Here is a 21885-nt window from a genome sequence, read left to right as displayed (position 1 = left end):
TCCTGCTGTTCTCCTGTCCTTTGGGCATCGCTGACTGGGCCAGTATTTGTTTCCCATTCCTAATTGAACTGACTGGCTTGCTGGGCCATCTCAGGGGCAGTTAAGAGTCAACCACTGTGTTGGTCTAGAGTCACATATAGGCTAGACCGGTTTAGGATGGCAGATTTCCTTCCCTGGAGGGTTTGTTCATGACAATCAACAATGGTTTCATGGTCATCATTAGACTTTTAATTCCACATATTTTATTGAATTCAAATTTCACCATCTGCCATGGCGGGATTCGTACCCGGTCCCTAAAACATTACCGTGGGTCTCTGGATTAGTAGCCCAGTGACAATACTGCTGTGCCATCACCGCCACATAAATATATATGGAGCCTTTTTGCTTTGCTGTATTATTTTTGTGGTTTTGTTACATTGTCTGTTAAAATGTAAAACCTCAATATATACTTAGAAACAAAATGAAGCAAGATACTGAGACACAGAAGGTGAGCAGAATCAAAGCTTGATCAAACAGGTAGTTTTAATAAGTGTCTTAACTGAGGAAAGCAAGGTAGAGAGCCAGAGAAGTGTGGAGAAGGAAGTCCAGAGCCTGGGGCCTAGACAATTAAATCTACCATCAGAAATGGTGGGACAAGACTTCCGGTGGCGGCAATGAGTGAGTGAGCCGCACATTCGGGGGCTCTCACTCCGGCGGGACTTGAGGACCTGGTTCCCCGGTTTTGCAGGACTGTGGAGCGGTGAAAGGACGGCCACGGAGGTGCGGAGGAGCGGGCAGAGCTGCATGGAACCGCGGGAGAACAGGAAGCAGCGAAAACGGGAGAGGAAGGGACAAAGGCAAGGTGCAGGGGAAGCTGACCCGGGATCAAAGATGGCAGACCTGTGGACCTCGGACCCAGCAATCCAGCAAGCGCTGGAAAACATGCTGCAGGTTATTAAGAGCAGCTTTCAGTCGTTGAAGCGAGATAACTTGGACCCACTTCAGAAGGCAGTGGATCAGCTGAACCAGAGGCTGGATGCCCAGGACGAAAAAGTTAAGGAGCTGGGAGAGGCGTTGGAGGAGCAGGCGGATGCGCAGACGATTGCGGCACTAGAAGTCGACGGGTTGAAGGAGAGGCAGAGAAGACTGCTGGACAGAGTAGAGGAGCTGGAAAATAGAGCCCGCAGAGAATTTCTGAGGATTATTGGCCTCCCGGAGGGGGCTGAGGGAGCTGATGCACAGCGTTTGTGGCAGACCTGTTGATGCAGCTGATGGGGGCTGAAGCCTTTCCGCGACAGCCGGAGCTGGAGGGGGCACACAGAGTGCAGGCGAGACAGGTGCATCCGGGGGGTCCCCCCCGTCCGATGGTGATCAGGTTCCACAGGTTTGTGGAAAAGGAGCTGGTGCTGCGGTGGGCAAAGAGCGCCAAGAGCAGCGCGTGGAATAACAGTGTTCTTCGCATCTACCAGGACCTAAGCCAGGAGGTGGCTAGGCGGCGAGCAGCCTTTAAACAAGTTAAGGAGGTGTTGTTCAAAAAACATGTGAAGTTTGGTCTGCTCTTCCCGGCCCGTCTTTGGGTTACGCATCAGGGTCAACACCACTACTTCTCCGAGCCCGAAGAAGCGATGGACTTTGTGAGGGATCAGGGGCTGGTCCAGAAAAGAGGTCCCACGGACGCAAGCTAGGGTCTGAGAACTACCATTTGAAGGGATGCCGACTGTGCCTGGACTGTTGGTCAACTGTTTACTGTTTTAAAGGTGCCATGTGGGGTATTTTATTGCGGGCAATTTTTGCCTGGGGGGTGTGTGGGGGAGGGGATATGCTTTTATTTTTTCTTCTTCTTGGTCTTTCTGCTGTGGTGGGTAACTTTCGTTGGGCTCTCTGAGTGCGCTGGAGCCGGTATTGCAACAAAGGGGTGGCCGGTCAGCAATGGGGATTAAATGAAATGAAAATGAAAATCGCTTATTGTCACGAGCAGGCTTCAATGAAGTTACTGTGAAAAGCCCCTAGTCGCCACATTCCGGCACCTGTCCGTGGAGGCTGGTACGGGAATCGAACCGTGCTGCTGGCCTGCTTGGTCTGCTTTAAAAGCCAGCGATTTAGCCTTGTGAGCTAAACCAGCCCCTGTAAACCGTCAGTAAAGACATTGGTTGGGGGCTTTCGTTTCATTTATGTTTATGGTTTTTATGTTTGTTGCGGGTGGGTGTTGGATGGGTACTGGGTTATTGCGGTGTTATTTTATTAATGCTCGGAAAGGGACGTGGGTTAAGACTTTTCTGTGTACACGGCGGGAACGGTATTGCACCTGGAGCCGCCTCGCGGGGCTGTTTGAGGTTTACATCTTGTTTGACCTGCCTGTGTTAGTGAGATTGCTCCAGTGGGTTGGAGTGGGGGATGGTGTGCTGGGGAGTGGGGATGAGGTCTGGGAAACAATGGGAGTGGGACAAGTGGGCGCCGGAGTGATGAGTCACCGGGCTAGCAGATTGGCAAGTCAAGGGAGTCAGGTGGGGGTGGGGGGAGAATACAGCCAATGGATGGCAGGGGTGAAGTTACCGGGGGATGTTGCTAGGGGGAGGGGGATGAGGGGGAGTTATTCTGCTGACGTGGGGGGGGGGGATTTGAATTTGAATTTGAATTGGGAAGGAGGTCGGGGGTAGAGGTGGACAAGAGGCGAGCCAAGAATGGCGCGGCGCACGGGCCGGGGGCGGGCCCGAGAAAGGTTATGGCTGACCGGCGGAGGCGGGGGGGGGGGGGGGGGGGTTTCCCCCCACCAGGCTGATCACCTGGAATGTCAGGGGCCTAAATGGGCCAGTTAAAAGGGCACGTGTGTTCGCGCATTTGTTGGCTCTGAAGGCGGACGTAATTATGTTGCAGGAGACACATCTGAAAGTGTCTGACCAGATTAGGCTAAGGAAGGGCTGGATTAGCCAGGTCTTCCACTCGGACTTGGACTCTAAGTCCAGGGGGGTAGGAATTATGATCAATAAGCGGGTTCAATTTGAGGCGGAAGGCGTAGTCGCAGACAGCAGGGGCAGATTCCTTATGGTAAGGGGCAAACTGGAGGGGAGAAGTGTGGTGCTGGTGAACATATATGCTCCGAACTGGAATGACGTGGACTTTATCAAAAGAGTGCTGGGAAGATCCCGGACCTAGACTCACGTAGGTTGATAATGCGGGGCAGACATTAATACGGTCCTTGACCCGGGGCTGGATCGGTCGTGTCCCAGAACGGGTAGACTCCTAGCAATGGCAAGGGAGCTGAAAGGGTTCATGTAGCAAATGGGGGCAGTGGACCCATGGAGAGCCAGACAGCCGACGGGAAGGGGCTACTCGTTTTACTCACATGTTCATAAAGTATACTCTAGGATTGATTTCTTTATCTTGAGCAGGGACTGTGTAGGGGAGGTAAAGAATACGGAATATTCGGCAATCACTATCTCGGACCATGCCCCGCACTGGGTGGACCTGCAGGTCGGGGGGGGGGGGGGAATTACCAACGCCCACAATGCAGGTTAGACGTAGGATTGTTGTCGGAGGAGGGGATATGTGAGAGACTTCAGACGTGTATGCAAAACTACTTGCAGGTGAACGAAAGGGGGAGGTTTCAGCAGCGACCCTGTGGGAGGCGTTGAATGCAGTAGTGAGGGGGGAGCTGATCTCAATTCGGGCTCACAGGGTGAGGGCGGACAGAGCAGAAATGCATAGATTGGTTAGGGAAATTTATCGCATAGACGAGGAGCATGCGGTGTCCCCAGGGGAGGACCTACTCAGGGAGAGACGGACATTACAGGCGGAACTGGGGATGCTATCCACGAGTAGGGCTGTGGAACAACTTAGGAAGGCGAGGGGAGTGGTGTCTGAGCATGGGGAGAAGGCCAGCAGATTGCTAGCGCAACAACGCAGGAAGAGGGAGGCGGCCAGGGAAATAAGTAGAGTGATTGATGGGGAGGGGAGCAGAGTGGAGGACCCGGCAGGACTGAATAAGGCATTCCGGGACTTCTATAGTAAGCTGTATACTTCAGAACCCCCGGAAGAGCCAGAGGAGATGAAAAGGTTCCTGGAAGGGCTAACATTCCCAAAAGTAGGCGGGGGACTAGTGGACAGGCTGGGGGCCCCGATTAGAGCGGAGGAGGTATTGGGGGGCCTAAAGGCCATGCAGTCGGGGAAAGCCCCGGGGACGAATGGATACCCAGTAGAGTTTTACAAGAAGTTCTCGGAGATAGTGGGATCGGTCTTGACTAGGGTTTTTAATGAGGCAAGGGACAGAGGGACCCTGCCGCCGATTTCGCAAGCCACCATCTCGTTGATATTGAAGCGGGACAAGGACCCGGAATCCTGCGGGTCATACAGGCCAATCTCCCTGATCAATGTGGATTCCAAGCTCCTGGCAAAGGTACTGGAGATTAGAATTGAGGACTGCGTACCGGAGGTGATTGGGGATGATCAGACAGGGTTTGTGAAAGGCAGGCAGCTGACAACTAACTTGAGAAGATTGCTTAATGTGATCATGATGCCTCCGACGGGCAAGGAGGTGGAGGTAGTGGTAGCAATGAATGCTGAGAAGGCCTTCGACTGGGTGGAGTGGGGCTATTTGTAGGAGGTGCTTGGACGGTTTGGGTTCGGGGAGGGACTGGTGTATTGGGTCAGACTATTGTACCAGGCTCCAAAAGCTAGCGTTAGGATGAACAGGGTAATGTCAGATTATTTCAGACTACATTGCGGGACCAGACAGGGGTGCCCACTCTCCCCGTTGCTGTTCGCGCTGGCCATAGAGCCGTTGGCGATTGCGTTGAGAGCTGCGAATGGGTGGAAGGGAATGACTAAGGGGGGGTGGAACATAGGGTCTCTCTCTATGCGGACGACCTGCTCCTGTACGTGTCGGACCCACTGGCCGGGATGGAAAATATACTGGAAACATTGAGGAAGTTCGGCCGGTTTTCAGGGTACAAATTAAATATGGCCAAGAGTGAGATGTTTGTGGTGCAGGCAAGGGGCCAGGAGAATAGACTGAAGGAGCTGCCATTTAGGCTGGTTGGGGAAAGTTTCCGATACTTGGGGATACAGGTGGCACGAGACTGGGGCAGGTTGCACAAGTTAAATTTGACCAGAGTGGTGGAACAAATGAAGAGGGAGTTTCGGAGGTGGGATGCGCTCCCGCTGTCACTGGCGAGGAGGGTGCAGACTGTAAAGTTGACAATCCTCCCTAGATTCCTGTTCATCTTCCAGTGCCTCCCGATCTTTATCCCACGGTCCTTCTTCAAAAGGACTGGCAAAATCATCATGAGCTTTGTCTGGGCGGGAAAATCCCCGCGGGTGAAGAAGGTGATGCTTGAAAGGAGCCGCAGCGAGGGAGGGCTGGCATTGCCGAGTCTGATCAACTACTACTGGGCGGCTAACATAGCCATGATAAGGAAGTGGATGGTGGGTACAGGGTCTATCTGGGAGCGGGTGGAGGCGGCTTCGTGCAGGGGCACCAGTTTGGCAGCCGTAGGTCACGGCTCCCCTACCGCTGTCGCCGGCCAGGTACTCCACCAGCCCAGTAGTGGGGGCAGCCCTGCGAATATGGGGCCAGTGGAGGAGGCATGTAGGGGAGGTGGGTGCGTCTGTCTGGGCTCCAATATGTGATAATCATCGATTTGCCCCCGGGAACATGGATGGAGGGTTTCGAACATGGCGGCGGGCGGGGGTGAGGAGGGTGGGTGATATGTTCCTGGAGGGGAGCTTTGCGAGTTTGAGGGGCTTGGAGGAGAAATTTGGGCTGGTAAGGGGTAATGACTTTAGGTACTTGCAGATGTGGGACTTTGTCCGCAGACAGGTCCCATCCTTCCTACGCCTCCCGCCAATAGGGATCCAGGACATAATAGTCTCTAGAGGAGAAGGAGGAGAGGGTAGAGTCTTGGATATTTACAAGGTGCTCATGAAGGGGGAAGAGTCCCAGACGGAGGAACTGAAACTCAAATGGGAGGAGGAGCTTGGCGGGGAGATGGAGGACGGGTTCTGGGCGGAAGCCCTGAGTAGGGTAAACTCAACCGCAACATGTGCCAGGCTCGGCCTGATCCAGTTTAAGGTCGTTCACCGGGCCCACATGACGGTAGCTCGGATGAGCAAATTCTTTGGGGTAGAGGATAAGTGCGCTAGATGCACGGGAGGACCAGCGAACCACGTTCACATGTTTTGGGCATGTCCTAAGCTTAGGGGGTACTGGGAGGGATTTGCGGGGATCATGTCCCGCGTGCTAAAAACAAGGGTGGTGATGAGTCCAGGGGTGGCAATTTTTGGGGTTTCGGAAGACCCAGGAGTACAAGGGGAGAAAGAGGCCGATGTTTTGGCCTTTGCTTCCCTAATAGCCCGGCGGCGAATATTGCTGGCATGGAGGGACTCTAAACCCCCGAAGACCGAACTATGGCTTTCGGACATGTCAAGTTTTCTGGGTATGGACCTCATGCTTTTGGAGAAAAGAATGTGGGGACCAGTCAGAAATACATGGGAATGATTCAGTCTAGACGAAGCAAAAGCAAGGGTTTCAGCAGCGGATGAGCTCAGACAAGGATGAAGTCAAGCTACATTACAGAGATGGCAGGGTGTGATTAAATGCTCAAAAACCAGAGTCCAATTTTGGACATGTATAGCAGGATGTTTCTCGGCACCTGCAGCGACAAGATTGACCTGGCTATCAGACAGGAGTCTAGTTTTTTTATTCTGTGCCAGAGAGGCACTTGTAGCCATCTGGGGTGGCCACGTCCCGATTCCAAAATGGATACTCGCAAAGAGTGCAGGGAAAAATGGACAGCACTAGAAAACAAGCAGGTGCAAGGTTTCCTGTGTATTGGAACCTGCAGAACCCAGACAGAACTGAAACTACAAGCCATTAGCATAGTAATGAGCTATCTCCGGGGACAAAAAGAAACATTGATACAATCGGTACCAGGACAGACATCCCGGCGCCAGTGGACGCTAAAACAAAGGCAGGCCAACGGTTACATAGGGCCCGCCCAACGATCAGGGAACAACCCCGTTATTGGAGAAAATCAATACAAACGATTGGGACATGGTCCAATTAATTGGGACCCAGTCCAGCGTCCGCCCAGAAGGGGGCGAAACCCCTTGGGGTATAAAGCAGAGTCCCCAAGGTCAGTTCGCTCTCTTAGAAGCTCTTGAGAACTCTTAGCTTCTCCATCTTCACCTTGGTATTTGGCTCTCAGCGACGAGAGGCCGCCAAGCACCAGCCAAGTAAGTCTAAGGTCAACGCACTGTGGTGAATGAGATTCACATGGTGTTATAAGTTACCAATGTCACTCTGTTCCATTGTATATATGTACCGATATTGTAAGTGCAGTTGCACTACCTGACCACCAGGGGGAGTAGCTCTGGGAGTACTCGAGAGTTTGTACTGGGCTCCCCCCTTGGCTCCGCCCAGAACTCCTCCCCCTGGAGCTGTTGTATAAAGATCCGTGCCACAGAGCCAGCCAGCCAGTTCATCGAAAGTTCAACGGCGAACAGGCTGGCTCTGTTGTAAGTATATTAAAACCGCTATTCTACAATCCTACAAGCATGTGTCCGTAGAATTGGTGGTTCCATCAATTTAATATACTTACAAAACAGTCGAAATAAATCATGGAAGCAGCCTTCAAGCCTAGAACTCGACCCGCAGGATGCAGAGGCTAAAGAAATTTTCTCCCACTGGCTGAGATGTTTTAAGGCCTACCTGGCAGAAGCCAGCACCGCTGAAACAACGGAGGAACAAAAACTCAGCCTACTACACGCGAGGATAAGCCACAGAATCTCCACACAGCTAAATCCGGCCGGTTCTTACACCGCAGCGCTGGCGATATTGGACAAAATGTACGTTAGGCCCATTTACAAGGTTTATGCACGCCACGTGTTTACGACTCGCCGCCAGCGGCCTACAGAAACGCTAGCCGAATTTGTACGTGAACTGAACAATCTCTCTAATGACTGTAATTATCAGGCCGTTACCGCGGCTGAACATCGGGAGCTTGCTGTGCGGGACGGTTTTGTAGCAGGCCTTAGATCGAACTATGTGCGCAAAAGACTGCTAGAAAAGGGGGCCCTGGACTTAGATACTACTGTGGAGGTTGCTACCACTATGGAAGTCTCCTTCCGCAGCCTCACCTCGTTTCCCGCGGACCCCGCGACCTCATCGTGGGCCCCCGACCAACAACTCCCCCAGGCCTGTGCCGCACGGCCCCCCAGCTACCGCGCTGCCAAAGCCAGTTACTCTGCGGCCCCAGCCAGTCACTCTGCTGCCCCAGCCAGCTACTCAGCTGCCCCAGCCTGCCATTTCTGTGGACAAAGCCAGCACCCGCAGCAGCACTGCCCAGCCCGATCCGCGACCTGCAGCAGCTGCGGGAAGAAAGGCCACTATGCTAGAGTGTGCCTCGCGAAAAGGGCCCCAGTTTCTAACTCCCCAGTAGAGAGAACAAATCGCTCCCAACACCAGTGGGCCCGCGGGGCCCGAAACGCTGCGGCCTATGCCCCGACTCCGCCCCCTCCTGCCACGTGCGATCCATGGGGGCCGCCATCTTGGCAAACCCCCACCATGAAGCCGGCCACGTGCGACTCTTGGGGGCCGCCATCTTGGAAGCCATCTTCCTCGCCGCTCACCACGTGCGATCCACGGGCCCCATCTGCATCTCCATGCTCAGATAGCTCATCAGAAGACTACGACTTCTCCGGGCATTCATCACGCGGCCCGCAACACAGCGCAGCGATTCTGCATCAAGCTCGCCAGAACGTTTCGGCATCTCCTCGACCGGACGCCCACTTGGAAGACTACGACTTCCCCGGGCACCCATCACGCGGTCCGCAACTCAACGCGGTCACCCTAGATCAATCCCGCCCCAAGCACCTACGAAGTTCGATGGCGGAGGCCCAGAACAACGGGTACAGCACGCCATGCCTCTTTGACTCCGGGAGCACCGAGAGCTTTATACATCCAGAGCTGGTAAGACGCTGTTCACTTTCTATTTTTCCTGTGAGCCAAACTATCGCCCTCGCTTCGGGCTCCCACTCAGTCCAAATCCAAGGACGCACCGTCGCTACGCTCACAATTCGAGGCGCTAGTTATTCGAAAGTTAAACTTTATGTCCTGCCCGACCTCTGCGCGCCATTCTTATTAGGCCTGGATTTCCAGTGCAACCTCAAGAGCCTCACCCTCAGCTTCGGCGGGCCCCTGCCCCCACTCACTATCTGCAGCCGAGCCACGCTGCGCATCTCCCCCCCTCCTCTTCGCCAACTCACTCCAGATTGCAAGCCAGTAGCTACTCGCGACAGGCGATACAGCCTACAAGATAGGGGTTTATCCGATCGGAGGACCGAAGGCTGCTCAGTGAGGGGATCATAGATGCCAGTAATAGTCCCTGGAGAGCTCAGGTGGTGGTCGTCAAGACCGGGGAAAAATTTTGCATGGTCATCGACTATAGTCAGACCATAAATCGCTTTACGCTCCCAGACGCGTATCCCCTCCCCAGAATCGCAGACAAGGTTAACCAGATCGCCCAGGTCCTCCTAATCGGCCTGGAGGACCGCCACTACACGACATTCGAGGCCGATGGCCGCCTCCTCCATTTCCTCCGGGTTCCCTTCAGCGTCACTAACGGGGTTTCGGTGTTCCAACGAGCAATGGACTGAATGGTAGACTAGTACGGGCTGCGGACCACGTTTCCGTATCTGGACAATGTTACCATCTGCGGCTATGACCAGCAGGACCACGACGCCAACCTCCACCGTTTTCTCCAAACGGCACAGAAATGAAACCTCACTTATAACAAGGAGAAATGCGTTTTCTGCACAAACAGACTGGCCATCCTCGGCTACGTCGTGGAGAACGGAGTCCTGGGCCCAGACCCGGACCGTATGCGCCCCCTCTTAGAACTCCTCCTCCCCATGGCCCCAAGGCTCTCAAACGGTGCTTGGGGTTCTTTTCATACTACGCCCAGTGGGTCCCGCAATATGCGGACAAAGCCCGCCCATTCTTTAAGGCCACACGATTTCCCCTGTCAGCTGAGGCGCGCCAGGCCTTCAGCTGCATCAAGGAGGACATCGCGAAAGCAGCCATGCGGGCGGTGGATGAATCCACTGCCTTTCAGGTTGAGAGCGACGCCTCAGAGGTAGCTCTAGCAGCCACTTTAAATCAGGCAGGGAGGCCCGTTACATTTTTCTCCCGTACCCTATCCGCTTCAGAACTCCAACACTCCTCAGTCGAGAAGGAAGCGCAAGCCATCGTGGAGGCTGTTCGTCACTGGAGGCACTACCTCACAGGTAGGAGGTTCACCCTCATTACCGACCAACAATCGGTTGCCTTCATGTTCGACAACTCGCAAAGGGGCAAAATAAAAAACGATAAAATCCTTTGGTGGAAAATCGAACTCTCCACCTATAGTTACGATATTAAATATCGACCATGGAAGCTCAACGAGCCCTCGGATGCCCTATCCCGCGGGACATGCGCCAGCGTGCAGATCAGCCGTCTGAAAGCCATCCACGATGACCTCTGCCATCCAGGGGTCACCCGGCTCGCCCACTACATCAGAGCCCGAAACCTGCCTTTCTCCAACAAGCAGGTAAAAGCGGTCACCAGGGACTGCCCGATCTGTGCAGAGTGCAAACCGCACTTCTATAGACCAGACAGGGCCCACCTGGTCAAGGCTTCTAGGCCCTTTGAACGCCTTGCGATCGATTTCAAAGGGCCACTCCCCTCCACTAACAAGAACATTTATTTCCTCAACATCATCGACGAGATCTCCCGATTCCCTTTTGCCATTCCGTTTCCCGACATGACCTCCCACACAGTCATTAGAGCCCTGCATAGTGTCTTCACCCTGTTTGGGTTCCCCAGCTACGTGCACAGCGACCGGGGTTTGTCCTTTATGAGCGACGAGCTGCATCAGTACCTGCTCGACAAGGGCATCGCCTCGAGCAGGACTACCAGCTACAACCCCAGGGGGAATGGGCAGGTGGAGAGGGAGAACGCGACCCTACTGACCCTCCGGTCTAGAAAACTCCAAGTCTCCCAATGGCAAGAAGTCATCCCAGACACGCTCCACGCAATTAGATCCCTCCTCTGTACAGCTACAAATCACACCCCTCACGAGCGGCTCTTCATTTTTTCTAGGGGCACTACCACGGGGGTCTCACTTCCGGTGTGGCTGAGGACACCAGGCCCGGTTCTCCTGAGGAAGCACGTCAGGGGGCACAAAACTGACCCCCTTGTTGAAAAGGTGCGCCTCCTCCATTCCAACCCACAGTACGCATTCGTGGAGTTCCCGGATGGTCGCCAGGACACAGTATCCCTTCGGGACCTGGCACCCGCTGGATCCAGCCCCCCCCCCCTACCCCCACTGAGGAACCACTTACCCCGTTCCGTATGCTGCCGCCCCATTGCACCCCCGATCCCGCAAGCTTGCCCCACCTGTTCCACGCGCCAGCACCAGCCCGCCCCCAGCGCCCCCAGTCTCCGGTCGAGCCAGAGGTGTATGAAGTTTGGACGAGACCCGCCCCGAAGTCTGCCATCGTACTCCAGCTCTCAACACCCACCCAGCCACCGCAAGAGGCTGCAACCCCGGTGCTCCGCAGATCGAAACAAACAATTCGTCCACCGGACAGACTAACTCTGTGAGCCACCACCCCCGCCGGACTTGATTTTTTTCACAGGGGGTGAATGTGGTGAATGAGATTCACACGGTGTTATAAGTTACCAATGTCACTCTGTTCCATTGTATATATGTACCGATATTGTAAGTGCAGTTGCACTACCTGACCACCAGGGGGAGTAGCTCTGGGAGTACTCGAGAGTTTGTACTGGACTCCCCCCTTGGCTCCGCCCAGAACTCCTCCCCCTGGAGCTGTTGTATAAAGATCCGTGCCACAGAGCCAGCCAGCCAGTTCATCGAAAGTTCAACGGCGAACAGGCTGGCTCTGTTGTAAGTATATTAAAACCGCTATTCTAATCCTACCAGCACGTGTCCGTAGAATTGATGGTTCCATCACGCATGCTACGAGATAGGCGCTACTATTCTATACCTGTTCGAAGCCAGCAGTATCAGAACCGGACAACGGCCATTGCTCCTCTGACTGAGTGGGCCACTCGAAGCTAAGTATAGGCTTTAGTAGTAGTTGTAGTTTAGTGAGTAGAGTTTGTGCATGAGTAGTAATTGACTATGTGTGTAAATAAACGTGTATTGATTTCAAACTTACTATATGGTGTATCGAGTCATTGATCAGTATTCGGCTTTGAACCTTGTGGTGGTATCAGAAGGGTACCTGGCGACTCTTGAGCAAAGGTAATTAAAACAGAGCAAATTAAGGGAAAGCATAACGAGCAACATTTACTGGCGACTCTGGTGGGAATCGACTTAGAAGTGGCCCCACTACTTGGAGAGAACCCAAAATTTGAATTAGAAATCCAATTGGAAACAGAAGAACCACAAGAGTTTAAGCAGTACTGATCAAGCCTCCAGAATTCGGAAGTGTATTAATGCATGCGTACTAACAGGGATATAAGTTAAACCTGAGAGATTTTGTTGCGTAAAACTGTCGGGAGTTTTGTAGGCCGGAAATTAGCGTAAGCCGTACCTGTGTTTACAGCACCGCTTTATCACCCTCTGTTCCAAATTTAATAGAGAACCCAGAAATAGGAAAAATGGCAATGAAGGCAATGGAACGCCTTATGAACCCACAGGAATTCTAGGTCGCAGCAACCAGCAGAGTAGGACAGTGTCCCGTTTAGGAAGAGGAAATAAGGAAGTACCTCAAAAGAAAGGATGGCCCCTTTAGAGCGAATTTTGCGTGAATGAAGAAACAGGTCCCGGGAGTATAGGACATACTTGGTGTGAGAACCTGACAGAGATTCACAAGAAGAGCTTGGGAAAAGCTCGCAAGCCGATGGCAATCGTGTCCTGTCTGGCACAATTGCGAGGCATAGAGGAGGTCATTAGGACGTTCCGTAGAGAGATAGAGGAGAGAGATAGAACGAGTAAGGTAGATGTGAACGAGACAGAGAGAGAGAACAGCGAGTTAAGAGGGAAGATAGCAGCAAAAGACAGAGAGGTGGATGATGCCAAGAGGGCACACCAGTCTTGTCTGGCGCACTTAAGCAGCTTCCAGACCCAGTATGACAAGGCCTACCAGGACACACAACGTGCAGTCTTGGTAAGACAAGAAACAGAACAGCAGGTAGAGGCATTGCAGAAACAGTGCAATGATTCAAAAGCAGCCCTACGAGCACTCCATGCTTCTACAACGGAACAAAGGCAGAGCTCGGTAGACCACGCAAAGTGCCGGAAGCAAATTGCAGAATTGCAATCCCTACTTTCAGTTCAAAATGGCTTCCAGAGCACATTCGGACCCCAACTAGATCAGGAAAACGGCCCCGATTGGCAGGAATTAAACGAAACAGCCCATAGATACGTACATGGAGCATGTACGCAGGAGAAACCCCAGAAGAGGAGAGCATCCCAACCCCCCACTGAACAGGCAGAACACAACCCCATGAATCCGGTCACCACACACGGCAGAGCCGCAACAGAAGGAGACACGGATTTCCTGTACACAACCCCCTTAACCGTGACCCAATTACGGGACGTGTGCGAGAAAATCACACCGTTCCTCCCCACTTCAGACCCCCACCAATTCTTCACGAAAGTTAAACAGCAGGCCACCATGTACGGCCTGGACGAGAGAGAGCAGGTAAAGCTCGCAGTTTTGAGTAGCAGCCCTTCCCGACCCACAGAATGTAAGAGGAGGCACCAAAGCAGAGATGCACACAGCGATCCTTGATGCGATCGGCTATAACAGAGGAGACCCGGTAGAAGGCCTGAATAGATGCAGGCAAAAGAAGACAGAGCACCCCACAGCGTTTGCTGGATGCTTGCGGATTCATTTCACTGCAGTTTTTGGAGAATTAGCCCGCGCCCAGATAAGATGGCAAAATGGACTTGAATCTTGATCTCTCGTGCAACAGAGGCAGGACAGAGAGCTTGTGCGAATTATGACCCCTCGGATGAGGCCCACAATGGGAAATGGGTTTTGAAAAGGTTATCCCGCGCTTGGGTGCAATCCGTTCAGAACAAGACCAATTTTAGGAAACCCGAGGAAGAGCAGGCAGATGCAGATATGGATACAGTTAAAGTGCACCAGAACCCCGCATGGATAAATGAGAGTAGGAACAGCCCACCCCAGCCCAAATCGCAGGAGTGTTACAACTGTGGTCAGTTAGGACACTTTGCCCGAGAGTGCAACGTGCCACAGAAACCACAGAGAGCCCAACAGACAGGCACCCTAAATAGGAATAGGGCAAAGACTATTCACAGTGTTAGCGCCCGTTCAGACCAGGGAGACATGAACGGCACAGACTGATGGTGTTCGGGCTCCCCAACTTGGGTGTGCGACACCCTTTGGGATAAGTCCAGCCGACCGGTCATAGCAGCCAAAGTACGGGGTCAGCCCGTTGAACAGGAGGGTCCCGCACCACACTCAATTCCTCCACGATGTTTCAGAAGGACACGTGGCCCACTACAGACACCATCACCCTCAGCGGCTTTACAGGCCACTCACAGCAGGGACACATCACAGTCCCTGTATCCATACATATCGGCAATATAACAACCAAGCACCCTATAGTGTTAGTTGATCTGCCCCACACAGCAGAACACATTTTAGGAATCGACTTTATGAGCTCCCACAGCCTTTCATTTGATCCAGTCAACAAATGTGTCTGGAGAATGGCAAAAGCAGCAAGAGCTCCCGCCACGCTCACAGTAGGAGAATATGCAAATAGGATCAGCTCAGTTGGAGACTACTGGTTTGACCCGAGAACAATTAGTGCAGATAAACAGGTTAAGGCAGTCCTGCAAGAACACAAAGCAGCATTTTCACAGCACAAGGGCGACTGTGGCAGAAAGGCTGGCTCTGTGCAGATTACAGGTCCTGACCCCAGACCCCAGAAATAGTACGAATTTCCCCAGGAAGCAGAGGGAGAAATCTCAAAAGTGATAGATAGCTTATTAAAACAGGGTGTACTGAGATCAGTAGCCTCCACTAATAATGCCCCGAATTGGCCCGTCAGGAAACCCGATGGATCATGGCGACTGACCATTGATTACCGGGAACTGAACAAAGTAACCCCAGCAGCAGCCCCCACCGTAGCCACAAGTCCCGAGACCATGCTCAAGCAGGGACTCCAGTCACGATTCTTTACGGTTTTGGACATTAGCAACGGCTTCTGGTCCATTCCATTGGCTAAAGTGTGCCAGTACAAATTCATCTTCACTTTTAAAGGACAGCAGTATATGTGCCTTCCACAAGGTTTCCACAACACCCCCTCCATTTTCTACCGACAGCTGGCAAATGGATTAGCTAAATTTTCCCGCCCCGAATGTCTGGTCCAGTATGTCGACGACCTGCTAATAGTGACAGACACAAAGGCAGAGCACGTTTTGCTTCTAGCAGAACTCCTAGGACTCCTGAAAGAAATTGGATGTAAGGTTAACCCCAAAAAGGCCCAGATTTTTGAATAAAAAGTGATATACTTGGGAACAGTTATCACGCATGGTAAACGCGAGATCGAGCAGAAAAGGATTGACTCGATTGTCAAATTGCCCCTTCCCCACAATGTCTCAGCCCTCCGGTCATTTTTATAGAACAGTACAGCACAGAACAGGCCCTTTGGCCCTCGATGTTGTGCCGAGCAATGATCACCCTACTCAAACCCACGTATCCACCCTATACTCGTAACCCAACAACCCCCCCTTAACCTTACTTTTTAAGGACACTACGGGCAATTTAGCATGGCCAATCCACCTAACCCGCCCATCTTTGGACTGTGGGAGGAAACCGGAGCACCCGGAGGAAACCCACGCACACACGGGGAGGACGTGCAGACTCCGCACAGACAGTGACCCAGCCGGGAATCGAACCTGGGACCCTGGAGCTGTGAAGCATTTATGCTAACCACCATGCTACCGTGCTGCCCACAGTTTCTAGGACTGGTTGGCCACTGTCGAAACCACATCGACGGTTTCGCCACTAAAGCAGCGCCCCTATCCAACCTTCTTAACAAAAATGCACCTTGGGAATGGCTTCTGCAGCATACAGATGCCGTGGATGCTTTAAAAAGAGCACTCAGCACAGCCCCTGCACTACAGGTCCCAGACCCTCTTTCCCCGTGCGCTATCGAAGTAGCAAGCACTGACCGAACCCTTTCGGCCGTGCTCCTCCAGGAACGGCATGACCAGTTAAGACCCGTAGCATACGCATCCCGAGTATTAGACCCTGTCGAGCAAGGATTTTCTGCCTGTGAAAGGTACCTGCTCACAGTTTTTTGGGCAGTACTGTACTTTTCATACATTACAGGACTCAACCCCATCACCATCCTCACAGAACACACCCCAACACAGCTATTATTAGACGGCCGACTTAAAGATGGCACAGTCAGCCAAATCCGAGCAGTCCGTTGGACCCTTCTTTTACAGGGACGGGACATCACAGTTAAAAGAACAAAGACACACACTTCCCTCGCAGATAATTTACAGTACCCAGGCACGCCTCATGAATGTGGGATTATCTCCACACAGCACAACACAGGCCCATTCATTCCAAAAACACCTCCCAGGAAGGTAGGTAGTTCACCCCAGAGACCCCAGCCCACAGACACGTGCACACCCCTGAAAATCTATGTGGATGGCTCCTCCACAGTTTTAGACAGCAAACGCATAACAGGATGCGGTATTTATGTAGAGGACGTGCAGGGACGCGCCCTAGAACAGATTTCCCTAAAGTTGCCAGGACACTTAGGCTCGCAGGCAGCAAAACTGGCAGCGATAGCTTACATAGTAGACCACCCCGATTTGTTCCCCACCCCAGCAGACATCTACTCAGACCGCCTGTATGTCTGTAACAGCAAAGAAGGCTCAACGCAGCCACACCCGCCCCGTTAATGGCCCATGGACTAACCTCCAGATAGACTTCATAGGACCCCTACCCCTTTGCAGAAATGGATATAAGTATGTGTTGGTGGTTATCGACACCTTCACAAAATGGGTGGAAGCATTTCCATCGCGCACAAATATGGCAATGACCACAGTCTGCGTGATTTCACATAAACCAGCTCAAGGCTTATGGCTCGCAGAACAACCATACACACCACATCCTGCTCGCAGCAGCAGACAAACTCGCCCTACCCACAGAAACCGCATTCCTACCCTCCCCCAGCAAGGCCAGCCCGTCCTCAGACTCAACTTCAACTCCGCCCCCTGACACACAACTCCGCCTCTCCCCACCCCCAGACAGCAGTGACAGTGACTGCGAAAGCACTGATGACAGCCACAGCACACCACGATACTATCACCCTGCACCAGGCCCCACTCCCAGTGACTCCGAGTGCAATTCAAGTGATCCCTTCGAGATCACATACATTAAAGCCCCAGACCCAAACCCACCGCCCGACGATTACGATTTAAACCCCTGCAATTCAAAACTAGACACACAGGGCGATATTCTCCGCTCCCGATAAAAATCGGGATGGCCGTCCTGAAATCGGCCGAGCTTCACGACGGCCTCGGGGCCCGCTCCCCGCACTTAATTCAACCCCACCCGGGGGGGCTAGGAGCGGGCCCCCGTTGTTCCCGGCCGCGACCTTGTCGCGCCGGAAATGACGCGGAAACGGCGCTTTTCTGATGTCATCCACGCATGTGCGGATGACATCAGCACGCAGACGGCACGAATCCTCGCTTGCGCGGTGCCGTCTTTCTCCTCCGCCGCCCGGTAAGACGTGGCGGCTTGATCTTGCCGGGCGGCGGAGGGGAAAGAGTGCGTCCGTTTTGGACGCTAGCCCAACGATCGGTGGGTACCGATCGCGGGCCTGTCCCCTCCCGAGCACAGTCGCGGTGCTCCCGTCCAAATCGGGCCCCTAGATGCCCCAAACGGGCATCTGGCGCCTGTTTCACGACGGCAGCGACCAGGTGTGGTTGCTGCCGTGGTGAAACGGGCGTGAAGGGCCGGCCGCTCGGCCCATCGGGCTCGGAGAATCGCCGTTCGCCGTGAAAAACGGCAAGCGCCGCTTTTTCCGAGCCCGGGGGGGGGGTGGGGGAGAATCGCTGGGGGCGCCAGGGGAGCGTAAAAAATGTCGGGAGGCCCTCCCACGATTCTCCCACGCCACGTGGGGAGCGGAGAATTCCGCCCACGATTCTGGCACCGCGACAATTCATTCAGGCTCATCAGGAACGATGAGATGGACCCCAAATCACCCCACGCAGCTTTGGCAAGACTTAGACAGTCAAGAGTATGGCAGCCGGAAGAAGATGAAGACATTGAGTCTGACTCCCACCACGCGAATCCCTTTGTGACCCTGTTCGCAACTGAAAACTGAGGTGTCCAGATGATGTTTAAAAGGAACCGCTAGAGAGATACGGTGTCCTTTCTGATCGAACCTGCACGATATTTGTTGCATGTTTGTTTGTATGTGTTTGTTAAATGTTCAGTGTTTAGACTTTAAACAGCTTTTCACAGCCCCATGCCACCACTCCTTTAACACCCCCTGGCAGTTAATGGAACAGGTTTGTCCACGGACAGCCGCCTAGTTTGTCAGCAGAAATCTCTGAGGATTTGCCCAGCCACCAATTCATAATTGCTCTTCTAATTTGAGGGTAGAAGAGGCATTACTGCAACCCCCACGATGACTACATTCTTGCCCATTCTTGCCGGTTACTCAGTCACTGGCGAAACGGCACTGGTCCCCGCCCTGCCTGAGGACCCCCCTCTGGTCAGCTAAGCTCGGGTAGAGCACATACCGTCCTACCCGGGGTTTCCATCCAATTCTTACCCGCTGCGGCCCATAAGCATCTCATTTTGGCTCTTTCATTTCAAAAGTTTTTGTTTTGTTTAATAGTGACCCTTCGGTTGCTTTCCTCATGCTATTTACATCCTCAATCATTGGGATGGTAAATCGCACAGGCTGCGAGATGGCTCGCACTGTGTCAGTATTTTTCAAGAACGTCTTGTCCATAAATTCGGTTTAAAAAAAAATGAGGGAGTCACAGATGGAGACCAATTATAAAGGGTAATTGGCAATAAAGGACAGACAGACAAACACACGAGATCTTAAGCAAGATAATGACAGATATTATGCTTGTGTTCACAGAATTCCTGAAGAAGACAAGAAGAGAAGAAAGAAGAGAAGAGAAGGAAAGATGAAGACGACCTCCATCTTTGTTATATGGACACTAGGAGGATACCTTTGGTTGCGCGCAAACGCTAACCCCCTCACCCCACAGGCGGTCAATGATTCACTCCCCCACAGTACACAGAGCCCAGTAACAATCAACAGTACCCCGACCTGGTGTGAAAAGTTTATCACTTGGTATTCCCTCTCGTATGTCGTTGAAGCACTTTTAGCACTGGCGATACTTTGCAGTATCGTGCAAACCATTCGAATGAAGAAATGGCGAAGGAGAGCCTACCGCTCTCGCACCCCGGTATACAGAATTAGATCCCATATTTTCGGTTTCCACCAGGCCCCCGAACTCCTTGACATGGATTAAAGTACATTTGTTTTTTTGTTTGTGTGTGCTCGTTTGTTGAATTAAGAAATGTGAACTCTGTGTTTGACTGCCAAACCAGAGAAATTTGAATGCTGCTATTTTTGTAGTTAAGATGTTAGTATATTTTTGAATTGTTTGAGTGAGGATAGTTTATTGAGAATAGTTAGAGGTTCCAGTTTTTTATTTTGTAATGCATGTCCTTAATGACATAGCACCCCCATAGAACTTTGATGATGTGTGTATGTAAAATTGTTTAGTTAAAGATATGTTGCATAGTTAGGGTCAGAGTAGAGCCTAGTCATGGGTGCCCGCTTGGTCAGGGAATGAAGACATCGCAGTAGTGTGATCCTTCACGCTTAGCGTTGAGGATCACAAGGAGGGAGTGTAGCCACCTGGGATGGCCACGTCCCGATTCCAAAATGGATACTCACAAAGAGTGCAGGGAAAAATGGACAGCACTAGAAAAATGAAACCAAAAATGAAAATCGCTTATTGTCACGAGTAGGCTTCAATGAAGCTACTGTGAAAAGCCCCTAGTCACCACATTCCGGCGCCTGTCCGGAGAGGCTGGTACGGGAAAACAAGCAGATGCAAGGTTTCCTGTGGATTGGAACCTGCAGATCCCAGACAGAACTGAAACTACAAGCCAGTAGCATAGTAATGAGCTATCTCCGGGGACAAAAAGAAACATTGATACAATCGGTACCAGGACAGACTTCCCGGCGCCAGTGGAAGCGAAAACAAAGGCAGGCCAACGATTACATAGAGCCCGCCCAACGATCAGGGAACAACCCCGTTATTGGAGAGAATCGATACAAACGATTGGGACATGGTCCAATTAATTGGGACCCAGTCCAGCGTCCGCCCAGAAGGGGGCGAAACCCCTTGGGGTATAGAGCAGAGTCCCAAGGTCAGTTCGCTCTCTTAGAAGCTCTTGAGAACTCTTAGCTTCTCCATCTTCACCTTGGTATTTGGCTCTCAGCGACGAGAGGCCCACCAAGCACCAGCCAAGTAAGTCTAAGGTCAACGCACACTACGAGATAGGCGCTCCTAGCTACTATTCTATACCAGTTCGAAGCCAGCAGTATCAGAACCGGACAACGGCCATTGTTCCTCTGACTGAGTGGGCCACTCGAAGCTAAGTATAGGCTTTAGTAGTAGTTGTAGTTTAGTGAGTAGAGTTTGTGCATGAGTAATAATTGACTGTATGTGTAAATAAATGTGTATTGATTTCAAACTTACTAACTGGTGTATCGAGTCATTGATCAGTATTTGGCTTTGAACCTTGTGGCGGTATCAGAAAGATACCTGCCGACTCTTGAGCAAAGGTAATTAAAGCAGAGCAAATTAAGGGAAAGCATAACGAGCAACAAACTGCCAGGGTTCCAGGGTGCCAGTGCCAAGCTGACAGCAGTGCAAAGGTGCTCTGGTGCCAGCGGGTGTACCAGGGTACCACCTTGCCCAGAACATGACCACCGGATACCTCCGATGGCCTGGGAGACCCCCACAGGTGCCGTTACTGTTGTGTGGACCAGTGCTAAACAGCGCCATGGCAAGTTCTCCCAGGCTTGGGCGTTCGTTCCTGGGCCTTGGGGGAATTGGGCACGAACATATTTACATGAGCTTAATGGTTCACTTAAATATGTAAATCTGGATCTCACCCAGCGAGAACGAGATCCGGATCGCGTCCTCTTGCGAGATCTCGTTAGATCTTGCAAGGCATTTCGACCATCGCAAATCTTGCGACAGGCCTCTCACGAGATTTCATGGCCTCGTCGCTGAGTCCGGCGCGGCGAGGCCGTTCGATCACGCCCCTAAATAGGCAGTCTTAGTGATAGTGTGCATAGGAGATCGGAAATTTATTTCAGGATCAAATGCGGTACCAATTTTGAGAACAGACTGGCTTATTCGAAAACTGTTGCCAAGAGGGGTGAAGTAGGTAACTCGGTAACAGAGTTGGTAATGGGAAGGGAAAGCAATGGCTTTAGTCTTCTGAACACTTAATTGGAGGACATTTCCTCTTATCCATACCTGGATATCAGGTATCAGTCTAATAATCCAGCAACAGAGGTAGAAGTAAAAGTCGTCAGAAGACATGGGAAAACAAATGCTGTACCTGCACATGATGTCAAAGAACAGCACATAGATGAGAAACAGAAAAGGCAAAAGAAAATGTTCTGAAAACGTGGATGACAATAGTGTGGAAAGATCCAGTGCCTTAAGGAAAAGGGCTGTGAAGCACTGTACATTTGAACATTTTCAAAGCTAGCTAGAAGGTCAGTGTGTATGAAAGGTTCATTGATGAGATATGAATGAAATTTGGAATTCTATCACGGTTCTGACATCTAAA

General features: G+C 52.1%; 1 protein-coding gene across 6 annotated transcripts in view; it reads right to left on the bottom strand.

Moving 5' to 3' along the window:
- LOC119966976 (dynein heavy chain 8, axonemal-like) overlaps positions 1-21885 on the bottom strand; it is a 1648910-nt gene that overhangs the window by 304109 nt on the left and 1322916 nt on the right. The gene's annotated exons all lie outside the window — the stretch shown is intronic.

The sequence above is a fragment of the Scyliorhinus canicula genome, chromosome 6 (assembly GCF_902713615.1).
Source record: "Scyliorhinus canicula chromosome 6, sScyCan1.1, whole genome shotgun sequence".
Taxonomy (NCBI): domain Eukaryota; kingdom Metazoa; phylum Chordata; class Chondrichthyes; order Carcharhiniformes; family Scyliorhinidae; genus Scyliorhinus; species Scyliorhinus canicula.
This window is presented reverse-complemented; position numbering and strand designations above follow the sequence as displayed.